This window comes from Eubalaena glacialis, chromosome 14 (genome assembly GCF_028564815.1).
Source record: "Eubalaena glacialis isolate mEubGla1 chromosome 14, mEubGla1.1.hap2.+ XY, whole genome shotgun sequence".
Lineage (NCBI taxonomy): Eukaryota > Metazoa > Chordata > Mammalia > Artiodactyla > Balaenidae > Eubalaena > Eubalaena glacialis.
In genome coordinates this window covers 1,363,672-1,386,921 of record NC_083729.1, presented here as the reverse complement: position 1 = coordinate 1,386,921, position 23,250 = coordinate 1,363,672, and positions in this window count along the sequence as shown.

The window sequence follows — 23,250 nt, the reverse complement described above, 5'->3', positions numbered from 1 at the left end:
CACTCAACAGAATGTTTTCTTAAAAGTCAGAATTACCCCTCAATCACAAGGGCTCCCACATCACTCAACCCTAAAAGGGATGGACAGTTCTTAGAGACTGACTTTAAATTTAGCCCAAGCTCCCCTCCCTGGTACATGGATCCACTCGCCTGTTACCATCTGATCAGAAGCTGAAAGCATAGAGCATGGTCTCCATGAAACAATGCTAGCCAGACTGGTTGTGGAAATAATTGAGTCTGCAGGGCACCCCATAGAGAGCCATCAAATCAAGTCTGCTCTGGAGCGGTCTGCTAGATTGTGAACGTTCAGAAATCAATGCTGCATCTGCTAGTGGACCCTCTGGTTCACTGAAACTCCCACCTGCCTAATGCATCTGGGCAAGAGCTTTTCAGAAACCAGTTTCCTTCAGGATAAATTTAATACGTCTTGAGGGCCAGGCACAAGCAAATTGATTCTATCTATCTCTGCACCAGGAAAACTCATAAACATCTGTAAGAACACAGATTTTCCATAACCCTAGGATTAAGAGATGCTATTCTGTGAAATATCCCAAGCCTACTCCCTTCATACCTCATGCCAGCATGGCATTTTTTAATTAGGAAGTTGATTAAAAAGGGCACGGTAGACCACGGATGTATGGCCCTTTGGCATCCATCCAGCTGTTTGTCGTCTGGGTGGTGCTCATCACCAGTTGCAGGAAAGAGGGGGGATTTGTGGTGAGGCTGAGGGGTGGCGAGGATGGAACCGTCCTGGTGTATGTGCTCATGGCACTGGTTGTAGCTTCATCCTTACGAGCCCTCTCTGCAGACAGACTTGCTGGCTTCCTTCAGGGAACAGTGATCACTGCACTTTGAACACATGAGCAATGGATGCATTGCATTGAGAAATCCTGTGGTTCTGATTTCTCAGTGGCCAATATGATAGGTCGTAATTATTTGCATTTTCTGGATTCAAAAATCTGACCTCATGTCCTGTAGTTTGGCGAGAATGGTCACAGTTCCCAGAATAGTGCTGTGTCCTTTATCTTTAAGAGTAACTGGTTTTCTTTCTGTTTTTTTCCTTTTCTCTCTTTCTTTCTTTCTTTCTTTCTTTCTTTCTTTCTTTCTTTCTTTCTTTCTTTCTTTCTTTCTTTCTTCCTTCCTTCCTTCCTTCCTTCCTTCCTTCCTTCCTTCCTTCCTTCCTTCCTTCCTTCCTTCCTTTCTTTTCTAAGGGAAGCTTCTTTCTTCACTGGCTCTTTTTAGGGCATGGAGTATATTATCAGAAGAATAAATGTGGTACCCAGTTGTAGTGTTCCTGTGGCCAGTGTGGTATGAATAAGTGCCACGTGATGAGTGAAACCCTGCCCCCTCCCACGAGCTCCTTCCCAACCCGAGAGCCCCAGAGAAGCAGGAAGAGACGCCCAAGTGAACTTGGGCGGTGGGGTGGCCCTTGGGCCACTATGTCCAGGACAGATGTTGACTCCGGGTTTAAGATCAGGGGAGTGTGTCTCTCTCTGTGGGAATTCCAGCTGCTGGGGTAGAGATTCTTCCTTTTGTTCTCCTCTCCTCAAACCCAACTTGCAAATTTATGAATCATGTTTAGATTCTGCGTTTTAAAACAGTTTAGTAACAGTCTCGTTAGACTCAGTAACAAGGATGGGCAGCCCAGGGGCTCCCTCACCATCTTCTCCAGGAAGAAAAAATATCAGTCAGTGCTGAAAATTAAAGGGATAGCTCCTTAAACTCATCTCCTCCCTTCATTTTTAGCACATTAATGAGCAATTCATACACCCTGCATGTATTGAGCACCTACTGTGTGCAGAACCAAAAGAGGTAGCACTACGATGAATTTCTAACCCACAGTGAGTCAAAGTGTATAGACATACATACATACATATATACATATAATAACTATATATTAATATATAGTATATACCTATGGCATATATTTATAAATATAATTTATATAAATATATTTATATATTTGAATATTTGTAGAAGTATAAACATATAATATAGCTATTATTTATATGTATATTATATTATACATGTATAACACATGTTATATTACATATAACATACACAATATGTTTATATTTATATATTATGTATAAATATATGCTTAGTAATCACAATTCTTCTCTGTCTACTTTTTCTTGAATACATTTTGAAATAGATTAAACCATTTCTCTCACGTAATAAGAGAGTAAGATAATCGTCGATGTCCCTTTCTTAGAGGATTCATACTTCAGGGGCCCAGGTGATCCTTCTGAAAATTAGCTCTCAGTTGCATGGCATTGTATAACCATATTTCTCTACTTGATTAAATATATGATTTAAGTTTATCTCCTTCTTATAAAATCTAAACTCTAAGTTTGTGAGAGTTCTAGGTAGTTGGTCCTCATTCATCATGGTTTATGTATGTATATCTTAGCTGTCCCCTTATGATATGCAGTTACAATTGAACAAGTCTTTGCTTACCTGAGAATGCGTGAAACAGTAAACAAATTTCTGTTTTGAGGAAAGAGGGTTGGTAAACGTCAGGTGTCTGTTTTGCAATTTCTGAACATTTTAAAGCTGTTGATCCCAGAGATCAGCAACAGAACATTTGAGGAAGGCATGGCTAAGCCCCAGATCACCCCTGAGGGCGTCCTGCTCGCTCACCTCTGACTCGGGTCTGTGACGTCACGCTCGGCCTCGACGCAGGGAGCTGAGCAGGGTGGAGGCAGGCAGTGACCTGGTCATCCACAGGCTCACCACTGGCTGGAGAGACGAGGGGAAGAGAAGAAGGGGATTCAAATTAGAAACTGGTCATGCATTCAGACATTCAGATGACTCTACTGCAGTCCCATGGAGGCAGATCTGTTCAGAATAAGAACCTTCAATTAAGTCTTTTTTTCCCCAACTTTTTAAAAAAATTAATTGTTCTTGGAGTATAGTTGATGTACAATGTTGTGTTAGTTTCTGCTGTACAGCAAAGTGAATCAGGTATACATATACATATATCTACTCTTTTTAGATTCTTTTCCCATACAGGTCATTACAGAGTATTAAGAAGAGTTCCCTGTGCTCTACAGCAGGTCCTTATTAGTTATCTATTTTATTTAGAGTAGTGTGTATATGTCAGTCCCAGTCTCCCAATTTATCCTTCCCCTTGATTAAGTCTTGTAAAGGAAAAGTTAGATTAGAATTAGCGTTTTATATTCTCTCGGAGTCTGGAACTTTAAGTAGCTCAGACATCAAAAAGCTGCATGTCTTTGCTTACAAATGGAAGTCTGAGATTACATAAAAGTGAGAAGTGCTGGTTGATGGTAGATACTTGTATATAACAGGAAAGGAAATCTTAATCATTTGCTCAGATATATTTCAAGCTCATTTGTTAATTGTTCTTTGGTGAACATGGCACATTTGGTACTGAATTAACACTTGGAATTTTCCACGAACTTTGTGTTTTGAATCTTCCTTATTTTTTGCAATTCTCTTCATAGTCCCAAGAACAAGAATGGAGGTAGTTTCACTGCCCAAATGTTCTTTAGCTAATTTGCTGTTACTGGGATTTTGTTAGCTCAAAAACAATCCTTTTCCCTAAGAGACCCACACCCATAGTGCAAGCCAAGAAGTGTTGTGTCCGTTCTCCAGGGACGGTTTAACACACCTGTTTACAAATGGACTCAGCCACCTGTTCATCTAGTTAATGATCAAAAGAGTGTCTCATCAAAGGGGTCAGTTGGCTGGGAAGGACAGTGATATTTGTGAGATTAGATGTGACTTCTCATTTTTAATATGTAACATTTCATGTATGTTCAGTTTTGAAGAAGTTAGAAAATACACTCAGCCTGTGATAAATATTCATGGCTGTCAGCATGCCAGGGGTTAGAGGCAGAATGTGTACAGGGCACAGTATGGCCAATGATATTTTGTACTTGGTGCTTTACAGCTTCGAAATTCAGCATATGCAGATTGAATCATTTGTTTTAGCTTCAGATGCATTACTGAAATGTGAGGGATGCTGACTCGGCAATCAGCATTAGAAAATGGGACTCTATAGAAGAAAACAACTTTCATCACCTGATCTCCACACGTCTCATCCTCTCTGCACAACCCTGTTCCTTGCCTGCTCTCCACCCCGCACCCCGGCCCTGGTCCCATCCTCCTTGATGGGAACGTGCCCACTGGCTGTAAGTTTGGTGCCTCAGCATCCCAACTTGCTCCTGCCCAGGGATTTTCAGGTAACCAAGGGCAGCATCAGGAGGACCACTAACAACCGCTCTACTGATTTTCAGGTCTCTCCCAGAGTCAGGAACTCTCCCCTAGCTTGGTGATATCGGTTGGATTACACATGTGCTACGAAATTCTGAGTAAAATTCTTCAACATATTGAAAATGACCAATGACGCTAGGAACCTTCTCTTTCCCATTAACTGCTCAGAGGGGATTTTCACCTAATATTATACATTTTAGTCATCCTTAGGCATCCTTTCCTTTTTTAAAAAAACATTCCTTTTTATTTTCTCAGCGAGATTTTCCCATCTGTAGCCAACCTAGACAATGACAGAGCTCACGTGAAGGTACCTCATCTTAGTTCAGCTCTTCTCATAATTCGGGGGTGACTTTAAACAAGTCGTTTCTACTCTCCACGTCTCAGGATCTTTGCTTAACATGGGGGATTGAACTCCATAACCTCTCAGCTCCTTTCTGGTTCTAACGTTGTGTGTCTCTGTATCTGCCATCCCTGGGCAGGGTCTCCTCTGCAAAGGTGTCACTGTGCAACGGTGGGGCTTCAGGCTGCGGGCAGTGCCCCTGCCAGAGGGCAGCAGCACCTCCTGCTGCTTAATTGGGATCATTTCTAAGGAAGAGCAGGAAGCGAGCCTAAGGCCAATAGCCTGGAAGATTTAGAGGAGGTGTTGTTTTTGATTAGTGGGTCTAATCTAGGATCGCTCAGGTCAGTGGAACTGACGTGGGATTCACCCAATCAGAGGCTTCTCGGTCACCTAGAGAAATCACTGGACTGTGTGTGAAACTCCAGACATGTAGCTGAAAACCAACTTCCTCTTAAGTTCTTTTCTCTCTTGATTTTATCTACTTTGTGACTATGACTTTATTTTGCTTTAAGCAAGTATTCCTTTATGGCAACGATACCCGGTGGGTTGTCCTGGTGAATTCACGCACTTTGTGTGCTGCGCAGGCTCTATTACTCCTGCTCTTCTTCTCTCCACTTGACCGGTTGTGGTGGATCTTCTCCACCTGCCACGCTGCAGGCAAATAAAGTGTATGCAGTTAGCATCACAGGCTCCATGCTTGAAGAAATAGCCCCATCGGCTTTCTGCCTCACCTTCTTTCCAAGAAGCAGTATTTAGATAGCAGTAACAGCCTGGGTACACACAGGTTAAGCACACATTTTTAGCAGCTAACATCCATTATACAATTCATGTCCTACTTCTGGTAGCCTAAAGCACCCAAAGTGACAAGATCTTGTGAGTACAAATAAACACTAAGTTTTCACCATGGTAGCCAATGGTATGTTCAGGAATTTAAAAGAGTGGGCTGGATATTGTCCTCAAAATGTCCCACTAAAGTCGAAAAGAACGATAAGCCCATCATGGGGGAGGGAGTGAGATGGAGAACTCACCCCACGGGCGATGCTAGACAGCTCTCCCTGCGCACACCTGAAACTCAGACTTCCCACCTGAGTCACAGAAGTCTTTCCAGGTCGCTGCTACCAAGGAGGCCCCTTTGGGAAATTTTAAATGAAAATGTGTTTCATTTAATACAAAATCCACTCTACCAAGCGCTCAAAATGCCGTATGCATAACTTTTCTCTAAGCGTTGGGAAATGCTTCTCCATCCAGAGACAGTGGAAAGATGCAACAGGAGAAAAGTGCTCTGCATGCCAGTGGAGAAGGGGCTGGAAGGAAGGGAAGAATGAAAAGTGGGAGGAAAGGAGCCTAAAAGGAGAGAAAAGTTCATGGACAATAGAGAAATGCTTAAGATGTATACTTCGGCTATTTCCAATTCTAATTTAAAGTGGGATGTTGTAAAGATGGGTCAACTGGTAAAATCATACTTTCGGAAGATCAAAATTTCAGTATTATATGAGAAACCAATAAAAATAGACTATCAGGAAAACATCATAATGACAATAATAATCATAGCTAATATTTATTAACAAATGCACTACATTGAATGCTTTACTTATGGATTTTATAATGTGAAGCCTACAAGAAGCTATAGGATTATGGGTACTCTTATTATCTCTATAATTTTAAAAAGGCAAAGTAGCATACTCATTAAAGAGTTCAGGTTATTAAACATATATACTGTTTAAGAAAATAAACCCCCAAATGAAAGCTTTTTATTAAATGTGAATGTAATTGAAGAGTCTCTGTATCTATAATTTAGAACTTGTTTGGGCTGACAATCATGATTTTATGTAGGCTCAGCGCTTATTTACAGAATTTGATCTAAATATATGACAATGTAGAGGTTTATCATTCTACTAAATGATTAACTAAAAGAATGAAGACATTCAGTTTTGAGGTATTCAAAAATAATCCCATGAGGTGTCTCATAAAACAGTTAAAAGACATTTAAGAATATAATGGGAATAGTTATTTCCTCTTTGCTCTGGAAAGCTCTATGTCGAGTTAAGGATTTTTTTTTCCACAGAGAGAGGTATGTTACAGAGACAAATTTATAATGAGCTCTATAACAGAGTAAGGGTTGTGCCCCAAACATGTTTATGAAATTATGTGTAAAGATAAATAAGCCATGCAATTCAGGCTTCATTATGGCTTTCGAATTAGTAATAGTCTACTCTTCTATGTTAAGATCAAATTTAAGCATGACTCACAGAATGTATAATGTCTCCAAGAGTAAAAATATAAATACTATTCTCACTCATTTTGCTTCAAGGGAGGACCAAAGCCATGCTGTGGAGCTACACCCCTTGAATCTTTTCTGCAGTGTGAACCCATTTTCCCTTATTCCAAAGGTTCTCTGGGATCCAGAAGGACATCAAGTAGGGTCTTTTCCTGTTTTGGCTCTTGGAGGAAAGACATCCAGCCTTCCTCCTTACACTTTTGCTAACTTTTTCAAAAACTAGTTATTTCAAACTAATTTATAACCCTATATCATGCTTATGCAAAGCCTTCTTCAGAATGTCAGATTTCTTATCTGCTCGCAGATCCTGCTGAAATTAAGCAGGCATTCTTTCCACTGAGCTGCAGACCCCGCAGAGAGCTGCCCCTGCAGAGAGTCACACACCCCAGAGGAGGGTGGCAAAGAGCACATTTTAAGGGCCTATGGACCACGGATCACATTCTAGTTCCAAAGTTCCATTTTACACCAGCTGAGATTTTCAGAAAGCGTGCTTGATTCTGTCAGTTTTATTGTTTTATAAAAATGTCATCACTGTGCCAGGGACGCTGAAAAACAGAAATGAACAACAACAAATGACTACTTCCTTCCCCCTGTCCTCATTGATGTACTGAAGGCTGTGGATGTAGAAGATGCATCCTTAATACTTACATGTGTACGTTCTGAAAAAGAATGCAAAATGTTAAGTCATTTCCCGGGTATTAAGTTCATTGCGATTCCATTCTTTTTTGTTGTTGTTCTCAATGCCCAGGCCACCCACAATTTGTGTTTTCTCTGCTTCATTCATCCTTTTCAAACAATGCACCCCAGCCAACAGCTAATGAGCCAAGTAGCAAAGAAATATTCTTTTCTCTCCTCTTCTTCCCCATCTTTCACCTTTTCCTCTCAGCCCCCTTCTGGCCAGAACCTCTTGGTATTCCACTTCTGAGGGGCCTACCTGTCCTAAGAGGCTCCTCCCACAGTGTGTGGGCGAAGTGCCCTTGGTGCGATGAACATGTTCCCTTCTGTCCTCGCTTAACTGGGTTCAGGCTTTGCCTCCATCCTAAATATAGGAAGAACGGATAATGAAATGAAGCTATCAAAAAAGCTGCCTTAGAAAACCTCAGAAGTGCTATATTCTTGGGGAGGAAGAATAAATTGTGGTTCTATTCCTTGGTGGTCAATCCAGTCAGAAACCAAAGGTAGAAGCAGTGGAAAAGCAAACAGTCTGGTTCCAAACATACATGGGGACAGAGTGGGAAAAGGAGGGACCGGGGAGGCACATACTGTCGATACTACCACGGGGTGACTTTACAGGATGGGAGTCCCAGCTCTGGCCTCGTGCTCTAAGTTCCCCTGGATTCCACCCTTTCTGCAAACTCCTTTTCCAAAGCCCAGATGCTTAAGGTAGCATCTCACCCAGTGCTCAGAAATTGCAGACTCTCCTCACTGCCATCCATAAATCTGAGCTTCGCCCAAGCAGCGTTGTCACACACAATTAGATACTCAGTGCTTGTAATCGAGCATTATGATTCACAGGCATCGCAAGCTGAGGCATGAGCTCACCCAAGGACCTAAGGATGGTGAGGAGGTGCAGTGGGCACACCCCAGTAATAACCTGGAGCCGCTGCACACTGAGTCACTGGTGTTCAGAGTTTCTGCTTGGCTGACTTGGTTAAATAATACCAGGCCAGAGATTCAAGCTCCTTCGGTAGCGTATGTCTGCTCTCGAATCCTTTGCAACATGTGTCTTAAAGGAGATCTCAAGCTTGAGGCAAAGTAGGCGCACAATCTGTGTTTAATTGGATTGAGCTTCTCATGGGGGGGACAGAGGGCTCATTACACCTCCCCATTTGTTCCCGTCCCCCTGACCAGTGTCAGACCCAGCAAGGGGAGCGAGGGGCTGAGGGCCTGGCCTCCCCTGAACACACTCGACTCCAGAGTGTTCCTTCACTCTGACTGCAAGCAGAGCGGGGGCCCCCGGTCGTGTGACACCGCTGCCTGGTCCTCATTCTCCGGATGATGCCGTCACCCTTCATTTAACCCAGGGAAGCAGTTCCCGGCCTCTACCTTAGACCCATTCGAGATCAGCTGTGCTGCGCCCCGCCCCTCACATCCTGCGCTCCCTTTCCGTGTTACATAAGGAGAGTTAGAGAGTGTTTATTAGATGAGGCAGAGCGGTTACCTGATCCAGGCTGCTGGGCCACGTCCTTGTCTAGATGCATCAGCACAGACACACAGGTTGGACACAAGCATGTGTGTGACGTGGTCTCGAGGAAGCTGCCATGTGCCACACGTCTTTGGGCTCACGCTCCATCAGCCAGGATTTATCATCAACCTCCTTTTTGATTCCTGTGTCATCTTGGTTATCAAAATCTTAAGGTCCTCACTTGTCATCTGCAGTCTTGAAATCAGATCCCGCTGGTCGTGTTCAGATCGGGGTCTGGAGGCAAAGAAGAGTGTGACTGAGGTGAGATGTTAGTATGGCCGGAAGATGAGCCATCAGAGTGTCAGGGTTTAACCCAGCGGGGATTGTATGTCCACAGATTGGATATCAAAAGTAGGAAGTTTCTTCTGTGTTCTATGTTTTTATTTGCTCACTTTGTTTGCTGGTTATTGGTAGAGGAATTTTGCTGTATGTTCCCTTCCATCTGAAAGCTGTGCATATAATTATTCTTTCACCCATTTCTTCAACCAGCTCTGTATCAGATTAGATGCTGTGGTCATGAGAAAATAAATCAGAACTACCCTCTGTTCTCAGAAATTGTATAGACCAATAGGGACGAAAATACAAATTTATAAATGACTCTAGTGTGGTTTGAAATTCGACACAAATGGTAAGGAACCATAAATTACATGTTATGATTGTCTCAAAGAAGGGAGAGACTGTGTCAACAGGGCTAGAGTGGGGATAACATGAAAAAGGTCGTGTCTGAGATAATCCTTGAAAGGAAAGTACATTTCAACAGATAATTACAGAAGAAGGAAAAAATTCGGGCGGGGGAAATAAGGTGAGGAAAGTTGCTGGGAAAGGATACACGTGGCTTTACTAAGGGACGACTTAGAGACCATTTGTTGAAGTGAGGACAGGTGGAGCAGAGGACAGACCTGAAGCCCAGGGTGGGGTAGGTCATCGTGGGTCGTGCCTGTCATCCTCACAAGAGTCTACCTACGATGAGATGATGACTTTGTTCTGCAGATAATGGGTAATTGCGGGAGGTTTTTGTGTAGTTGAGTGACAAGACCAGAGCTATTCTTTGGGATAATTAATCTGGCAGCCAATCAGTGGCTACTTCCTGCCAATTCTGTCTCTAAAATAGCTCTCCCAACTGTTTCTTCCCTTCCATTCCCTCTACCACTTTTTCAGAGTAGACTGTCATTATCTTTCTCCTGGACTCTTACAGTCGCTTTAGATGCCGCTCTCCCAGCCCCACATATACTCACACTCACACTTACAAATGCATCTACATTCTGTTTTTAGATTAATTATTCCAAAGTACAGCTTTGGCATTTTCATGCTCAAACAGCACTGGGGTCTTCCTATTTCCTACAGAATTAAACCCAAACACCCAACCTACCGTTTGAGGCAATTCCCCACCCATTCTCAAGTCTGCCTTCCATCCCTGTCCTATCCTCATCAATTGCAGATCTTCAGGGCAGTGAGGAACTTGGCTCTCCCCTGGCCACGCTGTCCCTTCCTGCTGCCCTGTCCTTCCCTGATGTCCATGCAAACATGCTGTCCACCCTTCAAAGGCTGGTTCACATACCACCTTTCCACAAAGTCCTTGCTAGTCCTCCCAGAGGAAATCCAGCCCTCTTCCCAGAATCTCTACAGCCTTTATCTCTGTGGTCTTATCATTGTCTCCTTTGTATTTACAGTTCTTTATGTCACAGTACAACCTCCCCTATGAGGCTCTGAAATGCTGCTCTTAGTGTGTGCATTCCTACCCAAACATCAGACATGGTTGCTGCTCAGCAACTGTGTTAATTGAAGAGAGGCTGGTGGGGAGACCTGGAACACAGCACCCTCTTTACGGCTGTTGGAGTGACCAACACACCACCTTTTTTGGGGACCTTGAAAGTCCTGGATCTTCTGTCGTGATTCAGTGTAGAGTTATTTATCCCAGGAGTTGTGATCACCTCATTTTGGTCTGTGTTACTACTTTGTGTACCTTGATCTTTGGAATAGGTATGTTTTTGTTGCATGGAAAGTAGTTCACAAGGTGCTTAGGACACTTGGATGAGTGAATGTGCCCTGACTTTTCCCTGAATCACTGGGAGACTTCCTATAAAAATGATGTTGCCTCTAAACTCCCTGAAGAAAAATTTCATAATCCAGGTGTACAGACTCCTATTTGAAAACCTGAACCTTCCATACACTTAATTTTCCTTCCTCTACTTATTCAATAAGTGTGTTCTGTCTCATTCGGACCGTTTGATACCACTTAAAAAATAAATAGTTGTGTATCTGCCACTTGAGTTCAAGCAGCTGAGAAGGACCCTTGAAAACCCAAACTCCTAATGCTTATTCACAGCAATCGATATTAGTGCTGGGAGGGAAATGGAATTGAACTCCTGGAAAGGAAAAGTTCTCCCTTTTCCTCAATTCTTCCTCCAGGGCAAGAACTAGGATGGAACGAGGATGAGTCTGGGGCACAGAATTTCGGGAGGTGGGCACCCTCAGAGAGAGCATCGCACGGCAGAGGAGCCTTTGACCTCCTCTTTCTGATCCTGAAAAGGAGGGGGCGTTGACGTTAAGTGGGACAGACTAATGCTGGGCCCAGGGAGTCGTCCTGGAGAAATAGGCAGCCGTTGGACACCTAGACCAGCTCTGTCTGCCACGGTGATCTTAGGACGCAGTGGTCTCAGCGAAGGGTCTGCTCCCAAGGCAGTGAAGAATCCTCTGTGCTTTATGATAATTTCAAAACCTAACATTTATTTTAGCAATTTAAATAGTATGGCTATGCTGAATTAAACTTACTCAGGGAAAATAGGTATTTAGGTATTGAACTTTATTTCTATGTATTTTAACCAAAAGCTGGTTTAAGGGGTCCACTTTAGCCGTCTAACGTAGGGATGAGTAGAATCGGTGTGGTCCGCTTAGGTGAAGTGTGCCTATAGTTACATACTCTGCCTGCCGTGTTTAACTGGAATTTGCAATGTCCTTTCTATTTACTGCTGGGCTCTGCTTAAGTGGTGATGGTTTTATAGATTGTGAAGGGGTTTTTGATATTGATAAAGGAGTAAAAGATTAAGTAAGAAACGAAAAGAAAACCAGTAACCTAGTGCTTATTGTGAAGTTAAAGTGAAGAGGATGGGGAAGATCATTAGCGCAGAAGCACAGATCAGGCTTTGGGTGTGGACTGGGGGAGACTGAGGTTCAAAGCGCCATCCTCTTTCCAAAACTCAGGTAATGCCCTTCCTGTGTTAACCTGAACTATCCTTAGGACCTGGCCCTCCCCTTACTAGTATTGTCTGTACCACTCACTGGCTCTTCTAGTCACCTAACTTCTCAGGGTACTTATTAATGAATGTATTCATTTCCCACGCAAAGCTAGATTGTATTTCCTTGAGAATGTGGGTATCAATTTAAATCATATGGATTTTCAAGTACCTTACACACATGAAAGGTGTTCAGTAGATACTTGTTTGATTATTAGACTGATCTGGGATACAATTATCACATATTGTTAATATGTTGTTAAATCCAGTATGGCTGCAACATCTTAGTTTACCTTCTGGTGTCTTTTTTTGCTTTCTGCTTCCACATAATCCTAATTCAAATTTCTGTTCTTGAACAAGAGTCTTCAAGAGACACTGCAAATCAGAAATATAAAAAAGGAAACCTGATTGCTGATAACCGTGTGTAGCAAGTGTGTGTGAGTGGGACTCTGGTTTGGTTCACTGTGTGAGGTTTCCTCTGTGGGCAGCAGGGCTCGGGGGCGATTCTTGAGGGGATATCTTGTTTCCTACCCTGTTCTCCTGAGAAGGAAAGTGGCAAATATCATTTTCGTTGATGATGGTGTTTATTACTCACACAGCCATGAACTGTGGTCATTTTCCGATAAGCTGGCTTTTGTTTTGTTTTCTTTTGGTTTTTAAAGTCTCCTCTTGGCTTCCGGGATAAATAACTTGCTCTTGACGTGGAGTCCTGTAGGATGCGTGGCCTGCCCAATGTGAACTGTTGAGAACTATCCTGACACGGTCCATACACCACCCAAGTGTTCCTTCGGCTGAAATGAATCCGTGGGCCTAGTGACCCACGCTCGGCAGGTGGGATCCCTCCTCCCAACCCAAGCCGAACTAAAGGGTGATGCTCTTCCTTCAGAAGTGGGAACATTTGATTTTCCAGTTTTGACTACATTGCTCTTTCACATCTTTTGGCAAACAAAAGTCAGTTGATAGGAATTTGCTGAGGTCCTGGTCTGTGCTGAGGATGGTGCTAGGTGCTTTGAGGATGTGAAAGAAGAATGGGCCATGACAAGAGTGAGTAAGAGGAAAAGGTGCCCCAGTGGAAGAACACAGAGTTACGGCCTTTACCCCAAGTGTGAGCCAAGCAATCACACTACTGCCATACTTGCTTCAGCTTGTCCACTTTTTTGACAAACAACTTTATATCTCTACCTATAAAACGGAGCATAACATAAAGACGTCATGTCTATCAAGGTTCCTGGGAGAATAAAATAAGATCATGTTTATGAAAGAGCTTTTACAACTCTACTGCCACGATGATGACATTCTTTTTCCTTTTCTTTTTTTTAAAAATCATTTTTAACCTAGAATTAAGGATGGAGCCTGATTGCTTCCTCTGCAACACATAGTAGGTGCTAAGTAAATGCACGTTGAATAATTTATTGAATGAAAACAACGATATGTACTTTCACAGAAGTGACTCAGTACTGATTTTGACTGAGGGATGTTCATAAATAGCCCCCAAAGTCAGAAGTGCTTTTGCTTTTGCTAAGTCCTCCTCTTTAAAGCAGTCAACTGGCCCTTCTCTCAAGGACCTTGTTCACAGGTCAAATAATGATTGCATGGTGCCATGCCTGTAATCTAATGAATGATTTTGGTTTTAGCAAAGTTTTGGATGAGACAAAAGAGCCCATTTAAATTCTTTAGGAGTTATGCGTATTTGACTAGGCTTCTACTTTTTGTTCAGTCCCAGCCATTTGAGCACACAGAGCTGTCTGTCTTTCCAGGGATGGAGGGAACGCATTTTTCATTGTGAGCAGAGAGCAGCCACAGGCGTGCGCATATATCAGCATACTTAGCGGCAGGCACACTGACTGCGCTGACATCTCAGTGGAGTTTGAAGTCTGGCAGCCCCTCCTCCTCACCCTCTCAAAGGAAAAGGGGTCCCATGTTTCCAGAGCTCACCTTATATAGATGAACAGACTCGTATGAAGGAACAAACCAAGACCGTTTCTGTGCATTTGTTTTACCAATTTGTGCAAAACAGGCTGAATATTTAGACAACACTTCCTGACTAATCAGTTCATGATTCACTCATTTATTTGATCTGCTAAAATTTCAACCTCAGGTCTGGCTGAGTACCTGTTCACAGAATTAGTTTCTGTTTCATTGTTTTATATTCGTGAAAATATTGATATCAGTTTATTTCTTCTCCATTTGTATGTGCATTTTTCCTGATAGTTGTGAAATGTGCCTTTGTTAATGTTCTTTAAAGGTAATTGGTGGAAGGAGCATTGACCTGTTATGGATATAAATTTTGGAGTAGACAGAGGGCCTTTTGTGAGCCTGACTTTTATAACAAATCAAACCATTTTTCTTTATTTTTGTGTCAACAGCGTCTAGCTCAGTGCCTGGCACATAATATATATTTAAAGTTTTTTGTTTGATCCTAGTCACATGAACTAAAAATTTGGGCACTGTGGGAGATCTACATGATATTCCCATACTTAACTTTTCAATTAAAAAAGAACTTTTAGAATGGCTATATTGTTTTCTTTATATATCAGTTTTGTTTTATTCTCTGATACACCTGAGTGTTGGGAGCAGAGCCTAGCACAGAATAGGGCTCACAAGTGTGACTTAAGTGATGAGAAAATAGATGTGTCTACCCACATATGTGAAATGCGGCGTGTTGCAGTTCAAAAGGAACCTTCAACTTGTCTGTTTCAAATAAAGTTTCCTTATATAGAGAGAAAACGAGACAAAGAGGAAGGAAAAAAGGAAGAGACATGGGCGGGCAGAGACTAGGAAACAGAGAGAAAAGAGAAAAGTCAAGTGAGATGAAACGCAGAGTCACACCGAGGGCAGAAAAGGAACGTGTGGAGTCGACAGAGGAAAGGGGCAGGATCCGGTCTGCAGAAAGCCAGGGGGACTCAGGTAAATGCGGGTGTCCCTGTTGCTTTAGTAGGGATGGGAAGAGAGAATCAGTGCCCAGTCAGCTCTTGCTACTGTGGCCAGATGCCTCCAGGAGACTGAGGGAAGAGGAAGAACGAGACTTTGCCACTAGCCCTGGAGCAGAAGCCCAGGCCTGGGTCTGCTGGTCCTCACCCTGATTTCCGCTAACATCCGCAGAGATGCGTAGCCGTTCTGGGCTCTTTGGGAGTAAAAGCAACTTGTAGAACATCAACTCTCTGTGGGTTGTGTTTGAGAATGTCCAACGACCTCCCTACCTACCACCAGAGCTTACAACCCAGAAGGTACAGTTGACAAGATTCTTTTAACTCATCACCTTACTGAGACAGAATACTTCATTATTATTTAGAAAGATGTACTTCGTTTACGGTGTAGAGTTTGCACTGGGAGAATGCCACTATGTAAATCACTGGGAGAAATACAGTCCCCTCACTAACGATGCAAAGAGAAAGATCCGGGTGATGTCGTGTGTTGTTAGATTCCCACGGGATTGTTTTATGGAGAACTCTGTGTTATCTAAAACTGATTACACAAGGCTGAGAGTTGACTGTTAGAAGTAATACACTGCTCTGCATCAGTAATTCCTTATGAAAGAAAGAAATTAGGGATATTTAGATTATATGATCGTGTCAAATGTTCTATAATAAAAAATGGGAAATCTGGAGGCAATCAGAAGTTAAATATCTCTACTCACATGTAAACATACAACTGTGTATTTTATATATTTTATATATTGTTTGTGTATTTGAAACATACCATATCAGTTTTACTCCCAATAACTTTCAAATAATTATTATACACAAAGAAGAAACATTTACATAAAAGAATTTGAATTTCTGAGTGAATTTAATCCCCTTTTAGGTGTTTCTTGATATGAAACCATACTGATGATTCTAGTGTTTCGTAATAATAAACTGACTTCAGGCCAGGTTAAACGGCTTGGGAATCCCTCCAACGCCATTGACAAACCAAACAATATTGATTTTTTTTTTCCTTTGCTTTAAACTTAATTAAAAGGATGCTATACATCAGCAAGCTGGTGGAGACTTATCTAGAGACAAAATATGATTTAGAAATCTGACAAGTGAAAGATTGCAATGAGATTGGATGTTTAAAAAAAACATCTTGAATGAATCTGTCCTCTAGTCAATGTGTATGGGAGACTCTCAAAGTCAGTTTTAAAGGGTGGATGAGTCAGCATTAAACAGAGCTGAAGAAAAACAGATGATTAACTATTTGGATGTTTGACGTTTCCAATTTCATTGATAATTATGCTTTCATTTGAAAGAAGGAAATCCAGTCATATATTGTTTGCTTAATAAGCACGGAGCCGGGCCCTGGGTGCAGCCCCACACCTGCACCCACGCTGGAGCTGGGTCTTGAATGGAAGGGCAAGCCCCCCTTCTCCTGAGCTGAGGCCGGCACCACCTCCTCCCTCCCACAGCCTCGCACTGGGGATCTTAAGCCATTTGATTTGTGGACACGCACGCTTCCAGATCCCAGGCGCGGCTCTCTCTCCCCAGGTCCACGGTCCTGACGGGTGGGCCCAAAGGCTTGGACTGGGGTCTCCTCTTTTCCTGACAAGGTGACAGGTGGGCAGGGATGCACCTTGAGGAGATTGTGGCCGCATCTGTGGCTTAGTTGGTGAGCCACGATGCCCACAAGGCTGTGGCGACTCTGCCTCGGTAAGATGTGCTGTGTCGTGCCCTTAGAGAGGAAGCCAGGGCTTTGGTTTCGTGACCAAATCGTGCCCCTTTTTAATAAACACAGGTTCCCATGGCCAGAGGAGAAGCTGTCCCCCAGCAGTGCCCTACAAACTACAGTGCTACTGGCTCACTGCAGTGGAGGACAGTGCTCTCCTGTGGATCTCAGTGTTTAGATTCTAGAACTCACAAAAACTCCCGTTTCCATGACTACAGATGGCCTTATTTTACCCCTCCCAGAATGAGGATTTTTAGTATTGATAACAGAATCTAAAGTATTTATTTCTAAAACACAAAGGAGTGTTTATCACATTCAGAATTTTGGCTCCTTTTTCTTTTTTTTAAGAAAAGTCTTTAAATTGAATGAAAGTCTACGAACTTTATACTATCAAGGTCTGTTTCTTAATTGCAGCTGGGAAATTATTACTGCAAAGGCATTCTTTAAATTAAACCATATCTTCTTCATGAGGAGTTCCCTGGCAAATCCCAACCCAGAAGGAATGCTTATACTTTAGATGCATTGAATGATTTCACATCAAATTGTTTATCACATGGGGTTTCACTGGTTTTTTAAAAATATAATTCTGTCTTGTCTCCTCAAAAAGAGATCTGATCTTTGAGCAAAGGATCTAAATTCCTCTGGCATCTCCCATTGTATTTGGTCATCAGTACACACATGATATAAAGAGTTACCTAAAAATGTGTGTGTGCTAGTTGGTTTGGAAGTTGAGTGTCCCTTTATATTTCGGACCAGAATTAAAAGCTGGACTTAATCAAAGATCAATCTAGTCCTCAGAGCCCATTATTACTGATGACCAGGATACTTGCGGGACTAAACATGCTACAAATATTGCATGGATGTGTGTTTCACTTAGTTTCTTCCAGAATTAATCCAGACTTCCCAAGCCTTCTTTCCAGATCCTCCCCCCAGAACCTGAAGGTTGTGTGAACATTGAAACTGAAGTGAATGTGAGAAAGTAGGAAGGACAGTAAATGATTAACGTGGTTTTTTTTTTGGGGGGGGGGAGAATAGGTTTTTCTGGGCTTGTTTTTTGTTTTTTACTATGGTTATTTTTTCTTTTTTTAACCTTTTATTTTATATTGGAATATAGTTTATTTACAATGTTGCATTAGTTTCAGGTGTACAACAGTGATTCCATTGTACATATAAATGTATCTATTCTTTTCCCATTTAGGTTGTTACATAATATTGAGCAGAGTTCCCTGTGCTGTACAGTGGGTCCCTGATGGTTATCTATTTTAAATATAGCAGTGTGTACATGTCAATCCCAAACTCCCAAACCATCCCCCCACCTTGGTAACCATAAATTCGTTCTCTAAGTCTGTGAGTCCGTTTCTGTTTTGTAAATAAGTTCATTTGTATTATTTCTTTTTAGATTCCACATATAAGCTATATCATATGATACTTCTCTTTCTCTGTCTGACTGAATTTACTCAGTATGACAGTCTCTAGGTCCGTCCATGTTGCTACAAAATTTTTTTTTTTTAATTGTGGTAAAAACACTTAACGTAAGATTATCCTCTTGAATTTGTAAGTGCACAGTATAGAGTTGTTACCTATAGGAACAAGGCTGTCCAGCAGATCCTAGAACTTATTTATCTTGTGTAAATGGAACTTATGAACAGCAAGTCCTGGCAGTCACCATTGTACTCATGGTTCCTAAGAATTGGACTATCTTAGACATTTTGTATAAGCAGAATCACGCAGTATTTGTCCTTCTGTGTCCGGCTTATTTCGCGTGGCATAATGTCCTCCAGGTTCATCCATGTTGTCACTAATATTCATTGTATGCATACACCATATTTTCTTTTTTCATTCATCCCTTTATGGACATTTACGCTGTTTCCATATCCTGGCTGCTGTGAGCAGTGCTGCAATAAACATAGGAGTGCAGATATCTCTTTGAGATCGTGATTTCAATTCTTTTGGATAAATATTCAGAAGTGGAATTGCTGGATCGCATGGTAGTTCTATTTTTAATTTTTTGAGGAACCTCCAGACGGTTTTCCACAGTGGCTGTACCAACTTACATTCCCACCCACAGTGCACAAGCGTTCCCTTTTCCGTACATTCTCACCACACTTGTTATTTCTTGTTTTTTTGATAATAGCCATTCTGACAGGTGTGCGGTGGTATTTCATTCTGGTGTTGATTTGCATTTCCCTGACGATTAGTAATGCTGGGTACCTTATCATATACCTGCTGGCCATCTGCATGTCTTCTTTGGAGTAATGTCTATTCAAGTCATTTGCCCATTTTTAAATTGAGTTCTTTGTTTTTTTGCTGTTGAGTTGTAGGAGTTCCCTACGGGTTTTGTATATTGCCCCGGCATCAGCTATACGGTTTGCAAATATTTTCTCCACTCAGTAGGTGGTCCTTTCACTCTGACTGCCTCTCTTGCTGGGCATACACTGTAGGTTGACGTAGCCCCACTTGTCTGTTTTTCCCTTTGTTGCTTAGTGTTGTTAACATGTCCACACCATGCAAAGCGATCTGAAGATTCAATGCAATCTCTTTCAAAATCCCAACGGCGCTTTCTGCAGAAATAGAGAAAACAATCCTAAAATTTATATGGAGCCAAAAAATACCCCAGATGACAAAAACAATCTTAAGAAAGAACATCACACTTCCTGATTCAAAACTATATTACAAACTCCAGTCGTTTAAACAGTACGGTCCTGGTGTAAAGCCAGTGGGACAGAATAAAGAGCCCAGGAAAAACCCACGCATGTATATACTTTCAACCAATTTTCGACAAGGGTGACAAGAATATGCAATGCGGAGAGGATAGTCTCTTCAATAAATAGTGTTGGGAAAACTGGATACCCAAATGCAAAAGAATAAAACTGGACCCCTCTCTTATACCATGCACAAAATCAGGTCGAAATGGAGTGAAGACTTAAACATAAGACCTGAAAATGTAAAACTCCAAGAAGAAAAATAGGGGAAAAGCTTCATGGCGTTGGCCTTGGCAATGATTTCTGAGAATCGCTTTGCTAAAATTCAGGGCCCATTTCTTACCTTAGATGGCTCTTAAAGACATTTCCTTTATTCCTCTGCCCTTCCTCCCTCTCAGGAAAGTGCTCATATGGTGACAGGGAGGAGGAGGACAGAATTTCACGCTGCGCAAAAGGGCACATTTGTTCTTCCTTGAGAAATCCCTGAAACCCGCCCTGGAGTACTAAGTGGCACAAGCGGCTGCTGCACGGTGGGAGGGGAGGCTGGAGAGGCTGGAAATGTGATGGATTTTAAACCCTGTCTCTGGGGGGAAATTGACAGGAATGCCATGACCCACATGCAGAAAAGCCTGCCTTTGTTGAGCACCTTTCCCACTGATGACAGCAGGTGGGTTCTGCCCTGTGACAGGGGACACGCTCCGGCATGCCAGGACGATCCTGGTTTACACCTGCTGTCCAGGTGCCCCATCCACTTTAACTTTGTCCCAAACAAGATGCCCCAGTTGTGTTACCCTATTGTCAGGGCCATTCAAATAAAATTTTCAGGATGCTTCTGACTTGAGCCCAGTGGGAGAAATGACTCAGAAGGCATTTCTAGGACACTAGGGCTTTTGCTACTTCTGACTTAAGCCCAGTGGGAGAAATGACTCAGAAGGCATTTCTAGGACACTGGGGCTTTTACTTCTTCGCTGAGATGCCTTTGGGAAGCCGAGAAGCAGAGAAAACCCACAGAACTAATGTGCATGGATACGGCTGTATGTACTGTGCTCAGCACAGCTTGCAGGGACCTGGCGTTGATAACGGCGTTATCACTGGCCCCTCCTGGCGTGTCCACACTGCAGGTGATTCCAGCCATCTCTAGAGGGTCCTCCAGATTGATGGCAGCAAACCTGAGAAGGGCACCTTGGGCCCCGATGCAGGTGCCGCCCGCACCAGGACGAGGGTAGCTGGGTTTTGTTGCATCGGGGCTGACTGCTCTGGTCTGAGGCGGCTCAGGCAAGGTTACAAGCCCTGCATGCACTGAGCTAGGCAGGCCAGCCCTCTGACCTTTGAACGACCTCCCCATGAAGAGGTAAGGCTTGTTCCTGGTACCACTGAATCCTGGGTTTCTTCAGACCGAGGCAGGCTGTGGGCTTCCTTCCATCACGGAGGAATGCCAAGCCTTACCCTGGGGCACAAAGAACCAACGGGGGGCACCTGGCCCCGCACGTTCCTCCCTGCAGGTCCCCTTCCCTCAACACCGACCGAGCCACCAGCCTCTTTCTCACTCCCACTTTCCCTTCCATTTCTCCTGGAGTTAATGACATTAGTGAGACAGCATTTCTGGAAAAAAAAAATGTATCACTGCTGAAATAACGTGAAAAAAATCATGTACCATCCATGCTCAGAAAAGCACCCCAATGTTAATCACAAAGCTTTAAAAAATATTTAGTTTCTTAAACAAAGGTTAAAACCTTCAAAATGGAAATATTTGTCATGAATCACATCCTTTCTCTTAAAATTAAAAAAAAAAAATCTAAATGGGAATAATAACAGTTCACTAAGCAGGACAAGCAGTCTTTATTGGAGAATTGGTCTCATCTCCTGAGCAGCTCTTTTTTCTTCCATTTGTTTTAAAAGGCATGTTTTCTCTTGTCACTTAAATGGTTTGTTTCAGGAGGAGCGACAGAGTTTACTTGCATTTCAGGTGACATGTCAAAGTTTCTTGACCACTGAAGTTTCCTTTTGACTGATGCTGGCTCGGTTATAGGCACCTCCTGGGACACTAGAATGAGATTTTCTAGATTTCCTGTGTTTATCCTACTGGGGTTTTTAATGTAACTCTGCTCTTGATTCTCTTGACTGTGTATTGGGGTTGCCATTCTTTTGAAATAAACTGATTCTGAGGGGAGAAATCCTGTCTCGGTCTCTGTCTTTCTGGCAACGTTCCCTTTTGGTTGACTTCCCTTCCCTCATATTGCGAAGCATCGGTGCTCTGGGCGAGCCTCGAACGACGACTGGGTGGCAGGAGAGCCATGACGTTTGTAGTCTTGCTGCACCTAATTTACCAAATGGATGATACCCAGCAGATAACACACTTTTCAGGATACTTCGTGTTCCAGGTGGACGGCCATCATCCTGGCCTCCCGTGAGGTGTGACTCCAATTCCCTCTGTCTAGACTGTCCAACCTCTTATCTCCTCATCTGATCCACACTCAGGCTTCAGAGCACTACTCCCAACCCCTGCCCAGCCTACAGTTTCCCTCTTCCGAACTCATACGTATTTGCTCCAAAGACCTCAGCACTTTTAATGTCATAGCCTCTCTGACAGAGAAGGGTGTACATCAATGTCCTACAGTCCAGCGTGTCTCCTGATTCAGGAGGAATTCTTCTTAAAACCTTCCTGGTGTGCATTCATCTGCTGACGCGGTGTCTGCTTGAATACCTACCACTGTGGGGATATCACTGCCTAATGGGGAAGCACATCATTTTTCATGGCACATAACAGATCTAGTTCACAAACAGTGATTGCTTCTGTACCTGGGGTCAGCTGCTTGAGAACTGAGACTGTAAATACAGAGATATAGGTGTATAGAGACAGATACGATGTCGGCTTAGAATATAAAGGTATAGAGCAATCCATCTCGTAATACCCATCAGGGTGTTGTGCATATGATCCTGTTTTCAACCAATACTCAATAATCGATTTCTTCTACAAGGTGAATGGTGCAGTGAGCATCAGATTATACTGGAACATATATTTCGTATTTATTCATATGTGCCTGTGATTTAGATACCCTTACCCTCCCTAATAAAAAGAGATATAAAGTGAAGCATATTTAAAACGAACATATTTTGATCTCATTTGTAAAATGGAGATAACTCTAAAGCAGGAATTCCTCCATTTATATATTAAATGAAAATACAATCTCCATCCTTTGTTACAGTAAGTTCTGAGGCTGCTTGGCCTCAGCTGCGCCATATAAAGTATAGGTGACAAATCTGACTTTGGGATAATGGTTTGCTGAGCTCAAGGCAAAATTCATATGATCTGGGCCCTCACCAACTCTTCCCATGATGAAACTATTCTCAATATGCAGCAAGGCCCAGCGGGTTTCACATGCCGGTGCTTTCCCGAACTTGGAGACCCTCTCCACATCCCCCTGAGGACACACTGCTTTCTAAGCTCAGACAGGTGACCTGAAGCAGCCCGTTGTCAGCATCATCTGTGACCCAGTATGCTTGTCTGCCAGCCCTGTCTTCACCTGTGGCCTGAGATTTCGTACTAATTTAATACTTCACACTGAAAATAGAGCTAGCTCATAGGATGTGATTGCGTCTGCCCCTTCACACACAGCTGCATGTCTCCAA